Consider the following 18,980-nt stretch of genomic DNA (forward strand, 5'->3'; position numbering starts at 1 on the left):
GTAAACAGAATAGGATAAAATACATACATCATAATAATAATAATAAAATCACAAAAGATGGGATTGCAACCGTAATAAGTTATTCCCTTCCCCAAATTCCACACAGCTACCCTCGGGGGTTCATCAGGTTCCAAAGGGAAGCGAAGGTTGGATGAAAAAACCATGTGAAACAAGGAAAGAAAAATAATTAAGAGACTCAGCTAAACATATGCCAATTAAACATCTGACAATTAATTTTTACTTCCTGGAATTGAGCAAGACTCACTTCCCCTAGGCACCCCAGTGAACTGTATAAAAGGGACTCTACCCAACGGGTTGCTCCAAAAGCATCTGATAGTCCTAAAGCATCCCATCAGATCCAGAAGGAAAGCAGGTAATTTCTTACCAGTTCATGGGCTTGACGGTGGCTGTTGAGATAGCTCTTTTCTCTGTGGGTTCTTAAATATCAGAGTACCTAGATTCTTTTTTGGCTGAATTTCACCTGTAGTGACATTTCAGTGGAGAGTTTCAAGTTCCTCCTCTGGAGGAATGTTAGTGTGTATGTTTCGGTCATGCATGGTGTTCAGATGCACCTCGCTGGGGTTGAGTGCCCATGAGGAATTCTAGTCCTGCTGAGGAAAGAGTTCGTACAGTGAGCATAGATGAAAATGTTTGGGGACTCAATGTGCCACCAAACACTTCCTAAAGGGAATCTTCATGGGAAATCAAGAGAGTCTTACTGCAAAAAAAGAAAGCTGCTTATTCTGAGTCAGTCCCTTGGTCAATCTAGCTCAGTACTGTTTATGTAGTCTGGTAGCTCCAGGTTTTTAGGCCGGGAATCTCTCAAAGCCCTGTCTGGAGATGCTAGGAATTGTACCTAAGACCTTCTGCATGCAAAGAAGATACTCTGAGCTATCACCCTTCCACAAGGGGATAGATACTGACTATCCACTGGGGAAGATACATTACTGAGAAAGCAACAAGTGTTGGGAAAACTGACACAATTTATTTCAGAGGCAATCATTTGTGGCATGGAATCTGACCAAAATGGAAATTGGTTGCAGATTCATGTGACAATAGCATGTCTTCTATCCGTGGTGGCTGTGTCTAACCTGCATTGTTGGAGGAAATAGATCTGCGAGTGCCAGTTGCTGGAAACCACGAAAGGGAAGAGTTGCAGTTGCACTCAGGTCCTGCTTGTAGGATTCCCAAAGAAGCATCAAGTTGGCCAGTGTGAGAGCAGGATGCTAGACTAGATGGGCCATTAGCATGGTGGAACAGGCTTTTCCTGTGTTCTTCTGTGATGTTCTTATTTGGAAAGTCTGCCCACATGAAATATCTGCACAAGTAGAAGAGCAACAGGTCATTTTGTTCTCCTCACTGGCCTCTTTGTTGTGGCTAAAATGATTAGGATCAGGACCGTTGGACCAATTTTCTCTCTTCCCACCCCTCCTACTGATTGAGATATATGCTACATTGCTTCCTGGGTTGCCTTCCAAGGGCCACATGCCTGGGGTATGTGGGCCAGAGAGAAAAGCAGAAGGAGCAAATAATGGAACACTGATCTTCGCACTGTTGGCTATTTGCTACACTCGCTCACACATCCCTCCATCAAGGAACAAGAGGCATTATTGAGGGACACGTTCCTGACAGCAAAAAATATTTGGGATATAAAGCAGGGCTTGTGAGGGGTGTGAGTTCTGGGGGCCGGATGGAGAGCTTTGGAGGGCTGCATTTGGTCTGCAGACATGAGGTTCCTCATCTTAATTCTAATCTAATACTTCTAGATTATCTTGCTCTACCCTAATCTCATTTCAGATCTACCCTCCCTGCTCTAAGATGGCTCCAGGATTGAACAACATCCTGTTGGGTGACTTCTATCATCCAGAAGATGACAGCCTCCTCTTTGACTCCTTCTGTCAATATCCTGGGTGCTACCCACCACGTCAGCGTTATGGCTGTTATTATCCTGGTGGTTACCCCCAATATCCTGGCTATGTGATGCCTTACCCCAAACAGTGGTGTGGCCCCTACTATCCCAAACAGTGGTGTGGCCCCTACTATCCCAAACAGTGGTGTGGCCCCTACTATCCCCAAAGGTGGTGTGGCCCCTACTATCCCCAAAACAGCGGGGGCTCCTGCTATCCCTCAAAGCTCTACCCATGTTAAGCCCAGACACAACTTTGACCGAACATCCAGGAAAGAAGATGCAAGATTCTGCACCTCGGCTGAATGAGTGGACAGTGTTCAGAAATGCTGAGCACACCAGAGACTCCACTGCACAGCTGATGAGATCTCTGAGAGTTCAGCACTTCTGTTAATGCTTCATATGGTGCTTTGACTTTATTCTTTGGTTTCCCAATTTCTGCATGCTTATGTTAACAGGCACTGTTTCCCCGTCACACCTGTTGCCTTCTACTGCAGCTGTTAGTGATGCCCTCAGACCCTTTGCACTTCAGCTGGGCTTGGATAAAGGATGTTCACTCTACAAAACCAAAGGGAAGATGGAGGTGGGCCTTGTTGGCTTTGCCTCAATCTACAATTATACCTCAGCTTTGTCTTTGCGATGTTGGGCCCAGAAAGCAAGATGTCATCATGATTGCTTTTTCCATGTTCCCTGTTGCACTGATCTGCATTTCCAATGGGCCATTTCTATTGGTTCCTTTCTTTGTATTCTTAATAAATTTTTTGGCATATCATACTACTATTTTGGTTTGTTTCCTTCCCTCTCCTTTCTCTTCATCCTGTTAGCAAACCACTTCAGTACACCTGTATTTCATACACAGATGTTCTAGGAGTCTCCTGAATTAGGAACTCCAGACAATGGCAATAACTTCTCTCAGCAGATTTACTCTGTAACCTACACAGATTTTAAAAATGGGGATGTTTATTGAGCACACACAGAGAGAATCCCAACATAACCAGTGAAGCTGGTCCATTAGAATACATGGGGCACTGCCCCATCAACCTCTGTGCTCAGCCAACCCCACTTGACTGCCTTCTTACTCACATCCAGAGGATGGCACTGCCTGTCAACTTCTTTCTCCTTACTCTTGGAGGGAGGTGGGTGGTTTGTTGCCAAGGGCATATATTATTTTGTTATTTCAAGACATTATACAAACCCGGGGAAGAAGGAGTTCAGCTGTGAAGGAGAAATCTCAGTTGGCCAGTACCCATAGCGGCGGCGTGTGCAGCAGATCTGTGGCGAGGCTTCCTTGAACAGGAATTAGGGACCTTTATTTATACCAAAAGAGCCCCTAGCCCTGGGAGCAACTTTGCACCTGTGATTTTAACTGGCTATACCTGTGAGATGTTTATCTTTACTTGGATCTCACGCTACTGTCTTATGTTTATCCCTTCTTTGGGGTCCGTGTCCTTGGGTTTTGCTGCAGCCTGGCCTGAGAACGCAGCTTTGAGGCTGAGTTCCCAGCCTTTCGCAGCCTGTGTGTAAACATCTTCCCTGTCTGTTTAGGCTAATTAAGAACCTTTCTTACCTCATCTGAGTTATATTCTCAGGCTTCTGTACTGTTGTCTGCTATTTGGGTAGTGCATGAGAAAATCCACACAACAAGCCCACCTGGCCTCAATGTAGTTGTGGGAGAGGAGCATGGACAAGGGAATGAAGCATTCCACACTAAATCTCAGTTTACACTGAGCTGTCTTCCAGCCATTTGCCAATACACTCCACCCCTTGGCATACCCAATTCCATTTCTTGTCTCCATGTCTGGATCCCACCGCCCATGCCACTGGGTAAGGGCTAGCATTCTTTTATTTTAGCCTACAGAAAGCAACTTATCACTAACAGGAGTACTACAGCAATCAGAAACAAGATTCAATTAACATCTCCATCCTTTATAACAGTAGAAGAAACTATAATTATCCCTCGGCATAGTTTTCTCACTTTAGTCTCCCACCTGTGGGTGGGTTCATGATGCAATACCCTGCTGTGTATCATAAGTTACCTATTTTCCCTGTAATATTCATACCATCTTTCTCCTGATACCACCCAGGGGCCTGTTCAGGCTACATCCATGCAATTGCCCTGGGTCTTTCAAACATGTTGTGCCAAAATACATTATTCACACTCAGATAAGATCGTTTCATCTCTTCCTTCTTGAGACAGCTGTAGCAATGCAGACAGTATGGGATTGGTGTCCCTGGCAAAGTCACTGGCAGGTAGGCCCGGAGGGTACCCAGGCAGGCGTCAGGACTGACCGCTGTGATACATGCCATTCTAATTGTTCTCCACATATAGAAGAAAAAAGAATTACATTAGCAAAGCGGACAGCACAAAGAAGGCACCGAATGTATGACGTCATCAAGATCCCCAGGACCAAAGGAATACCGGGGTTCTCTTGGTCTGTTTCCCCATTTGGTGCCATATAGGAAGTACTGCCCACACCCCTCCTTGGGCTTTCCCAGGCCAGTCACCTCCTGGATCACAGGCACTCTTAGCTTTTCACAGATTAGCCGGGCCTCCTGCTGGCCAGCTTGCAGTGCAACACCCTCTGAACTGGTGTGTAAAAATGGAAATGGACTACCTTAAAGTCGATCCCGACTTATGGCGACCCTATGAACAGGGATTTCATGGTAAGCGGTAGTCAGAGGGGGTTTCCCCTTGCCTCCCTCTGAGGCTAGTCCTCCCCCGCTGGCGAGGGCCTGCTCAGCTTGCCACAGCTGCACAAGCCAGCCCCTCCCTTGTCCGCAACTGTCAGCTGGGGACAACTGGGCTCCTTGGGACTCTGCAGCTTGCCCACGGCTGCACAGGTGGCAGGGCACGTAACCCCTGAGCCACTCACTGTGGGGTGATCTTTAGCTGGCCCTTGACCCCCAGGAGACACGAGCGGGGATTTGAACTCACAGACTCTGGACTCCCAGCCAGGCTCCCCTCCCCACTGTGCTATATCAGCTGTTGGTGTTATGTAGCAGCACCTTTATCTCATCTTGGAAATCATCATCTATCACCCCTCCTAACACCTGTAGTCCTTTAAGGGCTAGGGCAGATCTTGGCACAACTTGCCCATAGATTCCATGGGGCTTTGCGATCCCTATGCTTAAGGAAAAGGTGACCCGCCCTCCTGCAGGTATCCTCACCCTATCTGGCTGTGTGAGATCAGCTCCCGCACAGTGTATCCCCCCAGTAGATACATTAGCTCAGTGGTAGGGCATCTGCTTGTCATGCAGAAGGTTTCACGTTCATTCCTGAGGACCTCCAAGTAGAGCTGAGAGAGATTCCCTGTCTGCAACCATACGGAGTCACTGCCAGTCAGTGCAGACTCCTGATAGTTCTGGGGGAAAGTCCCTTTCTGAAACCCTGGCAAGATGCTGACAGTCAGTGTAGACAATGCTGAGGTAGATGGACCAATGGATTGACTCAGTATAAGGCAACTTCCTATGAAGAGTAGAATCATTTTGGGAGGAAGGGCTATAACCCAAGTAGGAGAGCATACTTTGGTTACAGAAAGCCCCCAGTATGAAGAGAGGGAGGAAGGGAACATAAGAACATAAGAAGAGCCAATGGCACATGGGGCTGGGAAACTCTACCTGTCTGAAACTCTGGAGAGATGCTGCCAGTCAGTGTAGATAATACTGAGCTAGATGGACCAGTGATCTGACTCATCCTATGTTTTGGTAGGACCCTTCTAATTTCACCTTTGGGAACTTTGGGTGGCAAGTTGACTCCCCAAACATTTTCAGCTATGCCCACCGCACAGACACTTTCCTCAACACAACTAGCATCCCAACAGGGCACTCAGTACCAGTGCCCCACAGCTGGACTGAAACCCCCATGGCGACATTCCTCCAGAATTTTGTTCTAGAAGGAACCTGCACATTTCCCTCGGCATTTCACTGTACGTTAAGTTCAGCAAGAAAAATCAAGCTAGTTCATATTTCAGAACCCGCCGAGAGAAGAGATATTTCGGCCACCATCAGCCCCACGAACAGGAAAGAAGTTTCCTGGTGGATCTGATGAGATGCTCTCTGAGTATCCGATGCTTGTGGAGTAACCGACTGTGGGAGAGCCCTTTTTATACAGTCCATCCGTATTCCTAGAGGAAATGACTCCTGCTCTTTTCCAGGAGCTAAACACCAGTTGTCAGATCTTTAATTGTCCTATGTTTAATTCTCTAATTCTCAAATAATTTAACTCTCTAATTATTTTTCCTTTCTGGTTTCACATGGTGCTTTTCATCCAACCTTTACTTCCCATGGGAAGCGACTGGGTGTGTGTGTGTGTGTGTAGAGAACTAGGGCTGTGCATCAGATTCAGTGGGAAGGCAAAGTCCAAACCAAATTGGGCCAATTTGGGTGGAATCAGGACTCAGCCAAGTCAGGGAGAGATGGCCTCACATCACGCCGGCTCAGATCTCCCACAGAGATTTGGGGTGCTCTTGGGGATGGGTCATTGGGGAGAAGGAAGAGCTTCATGCATGAGCCTGTTCCTAGCAGGGGAACACATGCACTCAGTCAAACTGACCAGAATCGGGAAAGGGCTGCAGCTCAATGGACAACTTCCGACACTATATTATACTTTCTTCGCTGATCACGATTCACACTCAGGTACGAGAGCATCTCCTTTGCTTCCAGAAGGTCCCAGGTTCAACCCCCGGCATGTCCAGGTGGAACTGGTAGAGGTTCCCTGCCTGGAACTCTAGAGAGCCGCTGCCGGTCTGTGTAGATGGTATTGAGCTAGATGGACCAATGGTCTGTCTCAGTATAAGACAACTTTCTGTGTCCCTCTGAAGCCATGGAAGAGGCAGTCCTGCTCTTTGCTGTGGAACTGCTTCACCAGGGTGTTCCCCTGCAGGGAACGTGCTGGGAAAGCAGACCCCAACACAACTGTGTCCTCCATTCACCAGCTGGTGAGCTAAGGATTCGATCCTGCTGGCAAAAGAGCACCCAGCAGGATTGAACTCTCCTGTTCTCTGCAGCACGGTCTGGGGTGGAGGAAGGGGACACAGCATCTCCTTCTCCTGCCCACCCTCCTAACATATGTTTAATGAGAATTTTAAAGCCCCTAATTAAACATTAGCCCTAATTCAGGATAGGATCCGTTGGGCAGCGCCGGTTCGAAAGCATTCCGTCAACCTAACATGCTGGCATCAATTCAAGTTCGTTCTGTATCCACTAGCCACCACTTTTACCAATCCGTGGAGTTTTTTTTTCACTTGGAAAAAATATTGATACTGATATTGATATTTCTGAAGGAAATATTTTGAAGGCAATGTCGCTATTTCCTTTACAAATATCAATGTTGTGAAGGAAATATCGGTATTTTAAAAAGAAATATCGATAAATTATTCTTACAATACATGTTTTAGAGGCTGATATTTTTCTTTTTTTTAAGAAAAGACAACTTTCAAAAATAGCCACGGAAATACACTGCATTAAAATCCGATCCTCTGCAGTTGAGAATAAGCAAATTAATGGAAAATTCGGTACCAAATCCGAATTGGGTGGAATGCTAGCACATCCCTAGCCCTAACTTCCAAATTGATTCTGGCCCGGACTGGTGTTTTCTGGGTCAGCTTGGGCCAGGTCAGGGGTGATCTAAGCCCCTGAACCAGGTCCCCCAGTCGAGTCAAGCGAAACTGTGAGCATCCCTAAACATAATTTATTAAGGCTGAATACATTCTTCTGCAACTAGTACTGAACTCAGTGGGGCTTCCTTCTGTAGATGTACTGCCTTCAAGTTGATTCCGACTTATGGTGACCCTATGAACAGGGTTTTCATGAGGGTGAAAGGCAGTGACTAGCCCAAGGTCACCCAGTGAGCTTCATGGCTATGTGGGGATTTGAACCCTGGTGTCCCAGGTCGTAGTCCAACACCTTAACCACTACACCACACCGGCTCTCAAGGGGCTTCCTTCTAAGCAGACTCAATCCAGACAAGACCAAGACACTGTTGGTGAGCTCTTTACCTGCCCAGATGGTGGATGTTCATCCTGTTCTAGATGGGGTTACACTCCCCTTGAAGGAACAGGTTCGTAGTTTGGGGGTCCTTTTTGACCCTTCCTTGTCGCTCGAGGCTCAAGTGGCCTCGGTGGCACGGAATGCATTTTACCATCTTCGCTTAGTAGCCCAACTACACCCCTATCTGGACAGTGACGATTTCGCCTCAGTTGTTCACGCTCTGGTAACTTCTAGATTGGACTACTGTAATGCGCTCTACGTAGGGCTGCCCTTGAAGACTGTTCGGAAACTTCAGCTAGTGCAAAACGCGGCAGCCAGGTTGTTGACGAGGACCCATCGGTCCGCGCATATAACACCTGTCCTGGCCCGTTTGCACTGGCTACCTATCTGTTTCCGAGCCAAATTCAAGGTGCTGGTTTTGACCTATAAAGCCTTACATGGTGTGGGACCGCAATACCTTGTGGAACGCCTCTCCCGCTATGAACCTACCCGTCCATTTCGTTCAGTATCTAAGGCCCTCCTCTGGGTACCAACTCATCAGGATGCCCGGAGGATTGTTATTAGATCCAGGGCCTTTTCTGTGGTGGCCCCCGAACTGTGGAACAGCCTACCTGAGGAGATACGCCTGGCGCCTATGGTACTTTCTTTTAGGCGCCAGGTTAAGACCTGGCTATACTCCCAGGCATTTTAATGTTCAATGTTTCATATTTAACGTTTTTAGTTTAACTTGCTGCTATTTGTTATTGCTTTTATTGTAATATTGTATTTTAATCTTGCTTTGTTCACCACCCAGAGAGCTATTAGCTATGGGCGGTTTATAAATGAAATGAAATGAAATGAAATGATAGGATTGTGCTGCACATTTGCTTTAGAATATAGTGAAGAAGCAATGCCTTCTGTGCAGCAGTGACCATCTTAAAATGTAAATGTACTGCTTTCAAGTCGATTTCGACTTATGGCAACCCTATGAATAGGGTTTTCATGAGGCTGAGAAGCAATGACTGGCCAAGGTCACCCAGTGAGTTTCATGGCTATGTGGGAATTCGTACCCTGGTCTCCTGGGTCATAGTACAACACCTTAACCATTATACCACATCTTAGGAGGTGGATTTCCTCCACCTCCTGCATTAGAAAACCATAAGAATGTGATATTCATACATTTAATCGCAGCACCTGCAATTAAAGGTCATCCCATTAGAGGATCATAGTCCTCATTCTTTCATATTACACATCAAAGTTCAGCTATTTTCACAGCAACGTTCATTATCGTTTTAAGGAACCATTTTAATTTGTGCCTGTTCTGTTATGCTTTATTGTGCACATTACAGATTGATGTTGCAATCCTTTGGACTTTGGGCCTTGTTCACTGCCCCCAACCCTTAGCGCAGCCTTTCCCAACCGTTGTGCTTCCAGATGTTGTTGGACCACAACTCCTATCAGCCTCAGCCAGCATTGCCAATGGCTGAGGCTGATGGGAGTTGTGGTCCAACAACATCTGGAGGCACACTGGTTGGGAAAGGCTGCCTTAGAGGAAGGACTAGCTTAGGAACACAGGAAGTTACCTTATGCTAAGTCAGACCACTGGTCCATTCTAGCTCAATATTGTCTGCACTGACTGGCAGCTGCTCTCCAGGGCTTCAGACAGGGGACGTCCCCAGCCCTACCTGGAGATGCCAGGGACTGAACCTGGAAGCTTCTGCAAGCAAAGCAGATGCTCTACCACTGAGTTATGGCCCTTCCCCTTAACGTAAAGTAGGATTCCAGTCCTCATGGTTCTGAATAAAGGTCTGATTTAAATAAGAACACAGGAAACTGCCCTTTGCCAACTCAGACCTCTGGTCCATCTGGTCCAGTTCCTTATTGTCAATCCTGATTGGCAGCAGCTTTCCATGGTTTCAGACTGGAGACATTCCTAATCCTATTTGAGATGAGGATAGAAGAATTTGTCACATTCACTTCTCTGTTTTTCATTTTTTCCAATCTTAAATTCAGTTGTCCACATTTCTGCAACAACAAGCCTTTTCACTTGAGACCTATCCGGGTCTGCGTCTGTGTTAGAATTGATTTTAATATGTTTTCTTTAACAATATGTTTTTAACCCTTTTTTTAAAAAGATGTTTTTAAAGCTTTTTTTAAAAAAAGATGTTTTTAAAGTTATTTTGTGTTAATGTATTTTAAGGTATTTTTATGATGTTTTAAAGTGTTTTTATCGTTTCTGTTTGCCACCCAGGGCTCCTGCTGGGAGGACGGGCGGGATATAAATCAAATAATAAAAATAATTTGTGGGGTGTTTCTTTTTAGAAAAAAACAAATCCTTGTGAAAGTTCTCCACCATTTTATTGCAAATTTCTCTTAATAAAGGGATTTTTATCCAGGGTTGACTAATGCACACATTTTGCAAGCAATTTCTTATAATACAATGCATTTTTGTATGTTATTCTCCCTAATATATTCAGTTATATGCATGTTTTCCCTGAATATATGCACTGCCATTAACATGCTTTGGTTGGAGAACTTCAATGCAAAATTCAGATAAGTGCAAATTTTGGAGGAGGGCCTTGTTTCGGTTCTCATATTGTTTTGGAAAGTGCAAGTTTCATAGATTCAGCTGAACCAGCCTCTGAAGCAGGGAGCACAATCCTGCTGGCTTCAGGGGTCTGCTTTCTCCAGTGCATTCCCCACCAGCAACCCACCGGGAAAGCAGCACTGAGCTGATGAGCGGAGGGTCCAATCCTGCTAGCTAAAGGGGTCTACTTTGCCAGCACATTCCTAGCAGGATTTCACTCTCCACACACCAGCTGAAGAAAGGGTTCAGTCCTGCTACCTAAAGAGGACTACTTCTCCAGCATATTCCCAACAGGGTTTCGCTCTCCACCAGCAGCTGATGAAGTGTTCAATCCTGCTAGCTAAAGAGTTCTACTTTGCCAGCAAATGCCCAGCAGGATTTCACTCTCCACCTGGTGAGTAGAAGATTCAGTCTTGGTCTTTTCAACGCAGTATGAAGAAAGGGAGGAAGGGAACATAAGAAGAGCCAATGGCCCATCTAGTCCAGCATCCTGCTCTTACAGTGGCCAATCAGATGCCTCTGGGAAACCAGCATGAAGGATCTGAGTGCAACGAACCATCTCCCTTCCTGCAGTTTCCAGCAACTGGCAGACAGAAACACAGTGTCACTTTCTTCTGCCTCTTTTCTGACTATATGTTAAATTAAGGTGTTAAAACTCTGATTAAACATGCAGTTGGCAAGGGAGAATGCAGCATGTCCTTCCCCAGCCACCTCCCAACCACATGTTTAATAGGGTTAAATACTCAAACATCAATTCAGAACATGGATCTGGGTTGGGTCAGGGCTAATCCAAAATCCAGATTGGGCTCCAGATTGGATCAGGGAGGCTGTGCACAGTCCAATTGTGTGGTGAAGATTCTTCAGATCAAAGCGATTGAGTAGGTACATACGGGGTGATGTGATCCCTCCGGTAAGCTGATCCCAAGCTGTTAGGGGCTTTATATGTCAACAGTGCACCCTTGAACTTGTTCTGATAACAAATCTCCAGCTGGTGCAGATCTTTTGAGCACAGGGCATAACATGCCAAGAGGATTGCACTCCCGTCAGCAATCATGCTGCAGCATTCTGCACTGACGGCAGTTTCTGTCCCAACCACGATGAAAATCCCAGATGGAATTCAAACACATTTTGAAGGCCACAAATTCCCCATCCCTGGCTTCCATCACACAAAACAACACCTTATCAGTTCTCTTCCCAGTCTTTAGAGGAATTGACATAATTTGATTAGTTGACAAGAAGCCTGAACAGGGTTCCACAAGAGGTGTCCTCATTCGTATTACCTTTGCACAGAGTCAGGTTCTACAATGTCACAAAGTGAAGCAGTGCCCTTCTTTAGAGACCTTGTAGTGGAAGAAGATGGAACCACATTTAAGAAAGAAGCCAGGGTTCTAAATAACCATAATTGCAGCAGTTAGAAATAATTGTAGGGATGGCTGAGCTTTTCAAAGGAGTTCCTCAGATGAGATGATGCAAGTGATCTCCTATGAAGCACACAGCCTTTCATCAAGACTCACGGAAACACCTACATCTGAAACTCTTATGACCAGCATGCAATGTCTGAAGATTGCTGAGAAATCCTGCAGATTTCCTCTAATTTCCTTCAAAACTATGTAATTCAGAGGTTTTGACAGAGTAGAAGCCTCAGCTCCAGCCCAGTCGAGCTAGGGATGGGGGAAGAAAGTTAGTTCAGCTCACATTTCAAGCGGAATCTATCGTTCACACTTTCTGAAACAATATGACAGCCATGCTTTGAAATTCGCACTTGTTTGAATTTTGCGATACAGTTTGCCAACCAACTAGTGCTTACAAATATGTATATATTAGAGGAAAGTGTTCATATAAATGAAAATAACATACACAAAGTGCAACGTATGACAAGAGATAGCTTGCAAAAACGTGTATGTTAATCAAAGCTGTATTCAATTCTGTGTTCTTTAGGAGAAATTTTCACGAAAATGCTGAAGAATTTTCACGGGGACTTTTTTTTAAAAAAAAAACCTCTCTGCTGCAGAAATGTGGAGAATGGAATTTAACAGTGGAAAAATGAGAAGCGGAAAGAACTGGAACTGGATATTTCCATCCCTAAGTCTAGCCCCTCCTCTGTCCAAATACTCCTCATATTGCCCTTAGGGTGAAATATAGCATCAGCTCTGATTGCGGATCATTATTATAATTCGGAAGCACCATAAACTTTCATCAGGAACAGCACCCAGATAAATGTTTGTGATGCATTTCAAAACCTCTTTTGCAGTGAGAACTGTGGTTCTTAATCTTTTTGAGGTCTGGGACCACTTTGGGAAGCCGATGAGAGCTATGGACCCCCTCCCGCAAATTACAACAAACCTTAAAATTCATCATGCCCCAATGTAAACAAAAGCAGGTGCCCATAATCATAATGGCAAGGTACATTTTCTTTCATTCCTACCAAGGGGAAACTATTCTAGACATCATAAACATGGTGACAATGACAATTGTGCATTACCTAACTGTGGGCAGTACCATCTCATGCCACCCTATGCTAATTTTTTTCCTCGTTTTTGTTTCACACAGACAATTTGGAAAAGACGAAGAAGGAAACTGCAGGGGGAAAAACAGGCTTTTGTGCCTGGTTCACAGATCACAAAATAAAGTGCTTCTTCAGGCGGGGCATTGTTACACTATGGAATTTGATCCCACTAAGTGGCAGTGATGGCCACCAGCTTGGATGGCTTTAAAAGAAGATTAGCCAGATTCATGGCTACCAGTGGCTACTAGCCATGATGGCTGTGCTCTGCCACCACAGCCAGAGACAGTATGATTGCTAGAAATCACAGGAGGGGAGAGTTGCTCTTGCCCTGGCGTCCTGCTCGTGGACTTCCCATGGGCATCTGGTTGGCCACTATGAGAACAGGATGCTGGAATAGATGGGCCACTGGCCTGATCCAGCAAGCTCGGCTTAGATTCTTAAGTTCTTACCCCCTGAATCCCATCCATGGACCCCCTAGGGATATAGATTTAATAAGTAAAGAATAAAATACTGTCCAAAAAAATAAAAGAAGCAATAAAAAACCAATTAAAAATCAATATGAATCTGCTCATGCGGACATGGCACGGATCACCTGAATGAAGCTCACAAACCACTGGTGGTTCATGGGCTACAGTCTGGGAACCCCTGGTCGAGTTAAAAATTGTAGGACAAGCGTGGGGTACCTTTGCTGGACTACAGCTACAACTCCCATCACCCTTGGCCATTGGCCATGCTTCCTGGAGCCGCCAGGAGCTGTAGTTCAGCAACATCTGGAGGCCCAGAGGTACCCCACCCATGTCATAGGGAAGCTAGCTCAATGCAGAGCATCTGCCTGGCATGTAGAAGGTCCCATGTTCAATCCCTGGCATCACCAGGCAGGCCTGGAAGAAAGAGTCCCTGCTTAAAACCTGGAGACCTGCTGTCAGGTAACTTAGACAATACTGTGCTCATTGGGCCAATGGTCTGACTCAATATAAGGCCGCTCCTGCTGTCCCTGTGGGCATAGCCCTCACATGATAGCTTTCATAAGATTCCAGAACGAGAACAGTAATAGAACTAATTGTGGCTGTCTGTTTGACACTGTGCAATGCTGAAGATCTAAAAGGATGATTCTGCTTAATGGAGTGATCCTTAAACACTGGTTACGTGCTGCAATTAACCCGATGAATATTATGGTTTATAATTTTCTAACTGAGCAAAAAGGTGCCAGGGTTGCACAAGGGGGCGGCGGGGGATGCAGGTCCAAAGATGGTCACAGCCCTACAAAGAAATGCCTTTGTGTGCCAATATGTTCAAAAATCAACCAAACGTTATCCCCTTCGCTTCCAAGGTGGTCACTTGCACACCACTGTGATGTGAAGGCTGGATGGGGGGAGGAACACCTCAGAGAGAAAGAGAGAAAAACAAAATAATTAGAGCGTTTCCATTAAAAGTGTTGCAAGTCTGACAAAAGTGGGCCCGACCATTAATGATGAGTTTGTGGCGCGAACAAAGACTCACTTCCTTCAGACGAGCCACCAAGCCGTATAAAAAGGGTTGTCTGCCAATGGGCTACTCCAAAGGGATCCAGTACTCCAGAAGCATCTCAACAGCTTCCATTGGAAACTAGGTAATATTTGTTCAGTTCATTGTCTTCATGGTAGCTGAGACACCTCTTTTCTCTGTGGGTTCTTAAATATAAGACTAACTAGGGGTTTTTTGGGGGGTGGGGGTTGGCTGAATTTTACCTAAGCTGAACCTTCGGGGACAATTTGCAAAGTCCTCCTTGGACAAAATATGGGAGGAATGTCAGAAAGAGTTTCAGTGAAGTTGAAGGGCAAAAGATCAGGGGCAGAGCTTTACTCGTCAATTCAGGTCTACGCAGAGCACCTTTTATTTCTTTTAAAGTGGGGGTGGGGAACTTTTTAGAGCCTTAGGGCTGAATTTCCTTGCAGGACTGCATGCTGGTGGTGGGCGGGGCCAGAGGCAAAACCTTTGCTTAATAGGCTAGTTTCTACATGTACACACCCCTCTCTCTCTGTCCTCCATCCAAGCATGCAAGGCGCATGATCAAAGGTCAACATTCCAGACAGGCGAAAGCACTCAACAAGAGTCTGAAAGCAGGGCTGTGGCCTGGGGAGAGGGGTGCAGCCCTCCAGAGAGTCCTGAGGGCCAGATAGAGAGGTCTGGAGGGCCGCCTTTGGCCTGAGGTTCCCCACCCCTATTTCAAACCAACATCTCTGTGTTGTAATGGCTCTACCAAAAATGTCTCATTTCAGAACTACCCAACCTGCCCCAAGATGACTCTGGGCAATGGTCAACATTATGGTGTCCTCTTCAACAGCCTTTACAATCCAACTGGGGACAGCTGCAACATCTCCAGCTTAGAGTCCTTCACCTATTGCCACCCACACTGGCTTCCTGGACATCATCATCATCACTGTTATTACCCCGGTGGTTATGGCTGGGCCCCCGGATGTGGTTCAAGATGGGGTCCCGATAGCGATTGGAGATATGGTCCGGGGCACGGGTACCCAAGGGGATGCGAGCCCTGCTATCCCCTGGGAGGCCCCCGCTGTCCCCTGGGAGGCCCCCGCTATTCCCTGGGAGGCCCCCGCTATCCATTGGGAGGCCCCCGCTATCCTTGGGGAGGTGTCTGCTATCGCCGCAGAGGCCCCTGCTGGCTGTATTGATCCCCAACGCATGCCCTGATGGAACACCCAAGACAGAAGAACAAGCAATACGACCCTCGGCTGAATGAATGGAACGGACCCAGCGTTTGGAAATGCTGAGCACCCCCCAAGTGGTGCAACTCAGTGGGGTCTCTGTGGGCTCAGCACTTCTGTTAATAATTCCTCTGGGACTTTGCTTTTCTCCTGTCGGTTTCCCTATCTCTGCATGCTTATCTTTATCAACAGGCTCCTGTTCCCTGGTCACACGTGTCACCTTCTATTGGAGCCATTTGTGATGTCCTCAGACTCCCTGCCAGAGGCTCTTTGGCCATCCTTGGAGGAAAGATATCAAGCCCACAAGGAGAACTGGAAGATAGGAGGTGACCCCTGGTGTCTTTGTCTCGGTCCACAGTGATGCATCAGCTTTGTCAAGAGAAATGATGCCCAATGACGGCTCTTCCTGTGGTCCACGTTGTATCCGTCTGCACCTGTAATGGGCCACCTCCACTGTCTCTTTCCTCTTTTCCTCATTAAACTTTTCAGCATATCACAGAACAACTTTGCCTTATTTTGTCCACCCTCCTTTTTTTTGTCCACCACCGGGGAGGGGAGCCTATTTTCAGCCCAAGGGCCGCATTCCCTTCTGGGAAAGCTTCCAAGGGCCACATGCAAATGGTGGGCTGAGCCCGAGGCAAGAATGGGTGGCGCAACAAATGTATATTTTGCCTTTGTCCAGTAGGTTAGTTTCTTACACACTCTCGCACACACAGGAGGCAGGATCAGAGTTCAAGGACTCACATCCCAGCCAGGCAAAATCACTCGGGGTGCGAAGAAGGGGCAGGGAGGGGTGAGACCTGGGAAGAATTCCAAGGGCCAGGTAGATAGAGTTAGAGGATCCCATTCTAGTCCCAGGCCTAAGGTTCCCCTCCTCTGTTTTATAATATTAGGGCCACAACAGAGAACAACAGATCAGCCTGGCTGCTAGATCAGGCCAAAGGCCCACCTGGTCCAGCATCCTGTTCTCACAGTAGCCAATCAGATTCCTCTGGGAAGCCCACAGGCAGGGCGTGAATGGAAGAGCCCTCCCTCACTGTTACTCAGAAGAACATCAGAAGAACCAAAGGCCGATCTAGACCAGCATCCTGTTCTCATGATGGCCAATCAGATTTCTCCAGGAAGCTCACAGGCAGGGCATGAATGAAAGAGCTCTCCCTCACTGTTACCCAGAAGAACACAACATCCAAAGCATTGCGGGAGGCATAATATGGCATTAAGCTGCTGACCCATGAGCAACGCAATTGCTGCAAAACGCACACACACACACACTAGAAATAAACTATATACATTTGGGAGGGGGAGTATTTCTAAGGATAAGAGCTCTTCAAGGCTTCCTCAAGAGGTGGAAGGTTCTCCTTTGCAGGAGGTGAAGCAGAGACTGGATCTGGCAGGGACGCCGGCATTGCATCCTGCATTGTTGATCCCATGCTGAGGGTGGGGTTAGACTAGATGACCTCCAATACACCTCCGAATTCTATGCTCCTGCTGCTGCGTCTGCTAAACAAAGGAAGCTGCCTTATCCATTTAGCCCAGTACTGCCTACACTGACTAGCTGTGGCTTTTCAGAGTTTTAGATTTGGATCTTCTTGGGAGAAGGCAGGAAATGAACCTGGGACCTTCTGCATGCAAAGCAGATGCTCTGCTACTGAGCTATGACCCTTCCCCTAAAAGTAAAGAAAGATTCCAGTCCTCATGGTCCTGAATGAAGGGCTGCTTTAAGCAGGGACACAGGGAGTTGTCTTATACAGAGTCGGACGTCTAGCTCACTGTTGTCAACACTGACTGGCAGCCGCTCTTCCGAGTTTCAGACATGGGTCTTTCCCCCAGCCTTGCCTAGAGATGCAGGGATTGAACCAAAAGCATTCTGCATGCAAAACAGATGCTTCACCCACCGAGCGATGCCCCTTCCCTTAATGAACTCCCCTGGATCTGTGGGTGAATTTCAGCTCCCTAGGGACAAAAATCAGTGAAGTCCCTCCGCCGTAAAATCGGCAAAGCAGAGGACGGCTTTTCACAGCAGCCATTGTTTCAACAATGATGGATTTTCCCTCTCCGTGGTTTCAGCCTTGCTGTTTCTCTTGAGAACCAGAAGGTGTCGCTAAAGAGCCAATGGAAGAACCTCCCATTAGCAACGTCCTTTCTCATTTATATGCTCTGCCCTGATCCATCCCTGAGGAATCCCACTGAACAGTGAGAGTTTCTAAAATGGGTCTCAGAACTTGGCAACATGTGCAAGGGAAGGGAAATAGCTCAGTGGGTAGAGCATCTGCTTTGTGTGGAGAAGGTCCCAGGTTCAACCCCAGATATGGAGGAGGGGAGAACTTTGATTCAGTCACATTTAAAACCGAATCTACCAAATTTGCACTTTCTGGAACAATCTGAGACCGAAACCCAGCCACCCTTCAACAGTCATCCGTTTCTGAATCTTGTGATGCAGTTCTCCAACCAAACTATATTTCACAAAATGCATATATTAGGGGAAAGGTGGATATATGAGTGGAAATAATATTACTAACCAAAAAAATGCCTTGCGTTGGGAGAAATTACTTGCAAAAATGGGTACATAAGTCAAAATTGCGTGCAAAGATGTGTAATTAGGAGAGATTCGCATTAAAACGCGGAAGGATTTTCATAAAGATTATTCATGTAGTTTTTTTAAAAAAAATGCAAATTGCTGCACAAGTGTAGCGAATTTAATTTAAAACTGCTGGCAGGGGAGACTGCAGAGTTTGCTAGCAGAGAATCTTCTTGGAACCCTGGGCAGCTGCTGCCAGTCAGTGTAGGCAACACTGAGCTGGATGGACCAACAGTGTGAGCCAGTATAAGGCAAAGTCCTAAGTTCCTGTCATTTTCCTACAGTTCTTAAGGTTCCCTCACTCACAGAAATGTAGGATACTGTCTCATGCTTCTTCAGCAAGACTCAACTGAATTTGGAAGCTCTCTTTTATTCCTTCCTGCTCGGGGGAGAAGGGGCTTCAATGAGCTTCCGGGCTGTCCGAGGCATTCAGGTACTTCCTTGAGAAGCAGTCCCTGTAGTTCAGTAGTTCACCACATGGAGGATCTGCAGGGAAGATCCAGCAGCTCCGGAGAATCTAGTCCACCCTTCTTGCTTCCCATACTGACTGGCCACTGCTTTCCACCTTCAGTTTGCCGCACTTGCAAACACTGGAACGGTTATTCAGAGGCAGACTCTTGCTAAACATGGAGGCTCCACTCTTATTTATAATATTCAGTGTTGGATAGGGATCTATCCAACAAGTTCTATTCGGAGTAGGCCCTCATGTTCTCCTTAAATCTGTCCTCCGG

General features: G+C 46.5%; 1 long non-coding RNA gene across 1 annotated transcript; it reads left to right on the forward strand.

Annotated features, from left to right (window-relative positions):
• Positions 1-296: 296 nt before the first annotated feature.
• Positions 297-2,680, forward strand: LOC133374740 (uncharacterized). Its single transcript, XR_009759959.1, has 2 exons — positions 297-373; positions 1,798-2,680. It is a non-coding gene; the product is annotated as an uncharacterized LOC133374740 (long non-coding RNA).
• The last annotated feature ends 16,300 nt before the right edge of the window (positions 2,681-18,980 follow it).

The sequence above is a fragment of the Rhineura floridana genome, chromosome 22 (genome assembly GCF_030035675.1).
Source record: "Rhineura floridana isolate rRhiFlo1 chromosome 22, rRhiFlo1.hap2, whole genome shotgun sequence".
Lineage (NCBI taxonomy): Eukaryota > Metazoa > Chordata > Lepidosauria > Squamata > Rhineuridae > Rhineura > Rhineura floridana.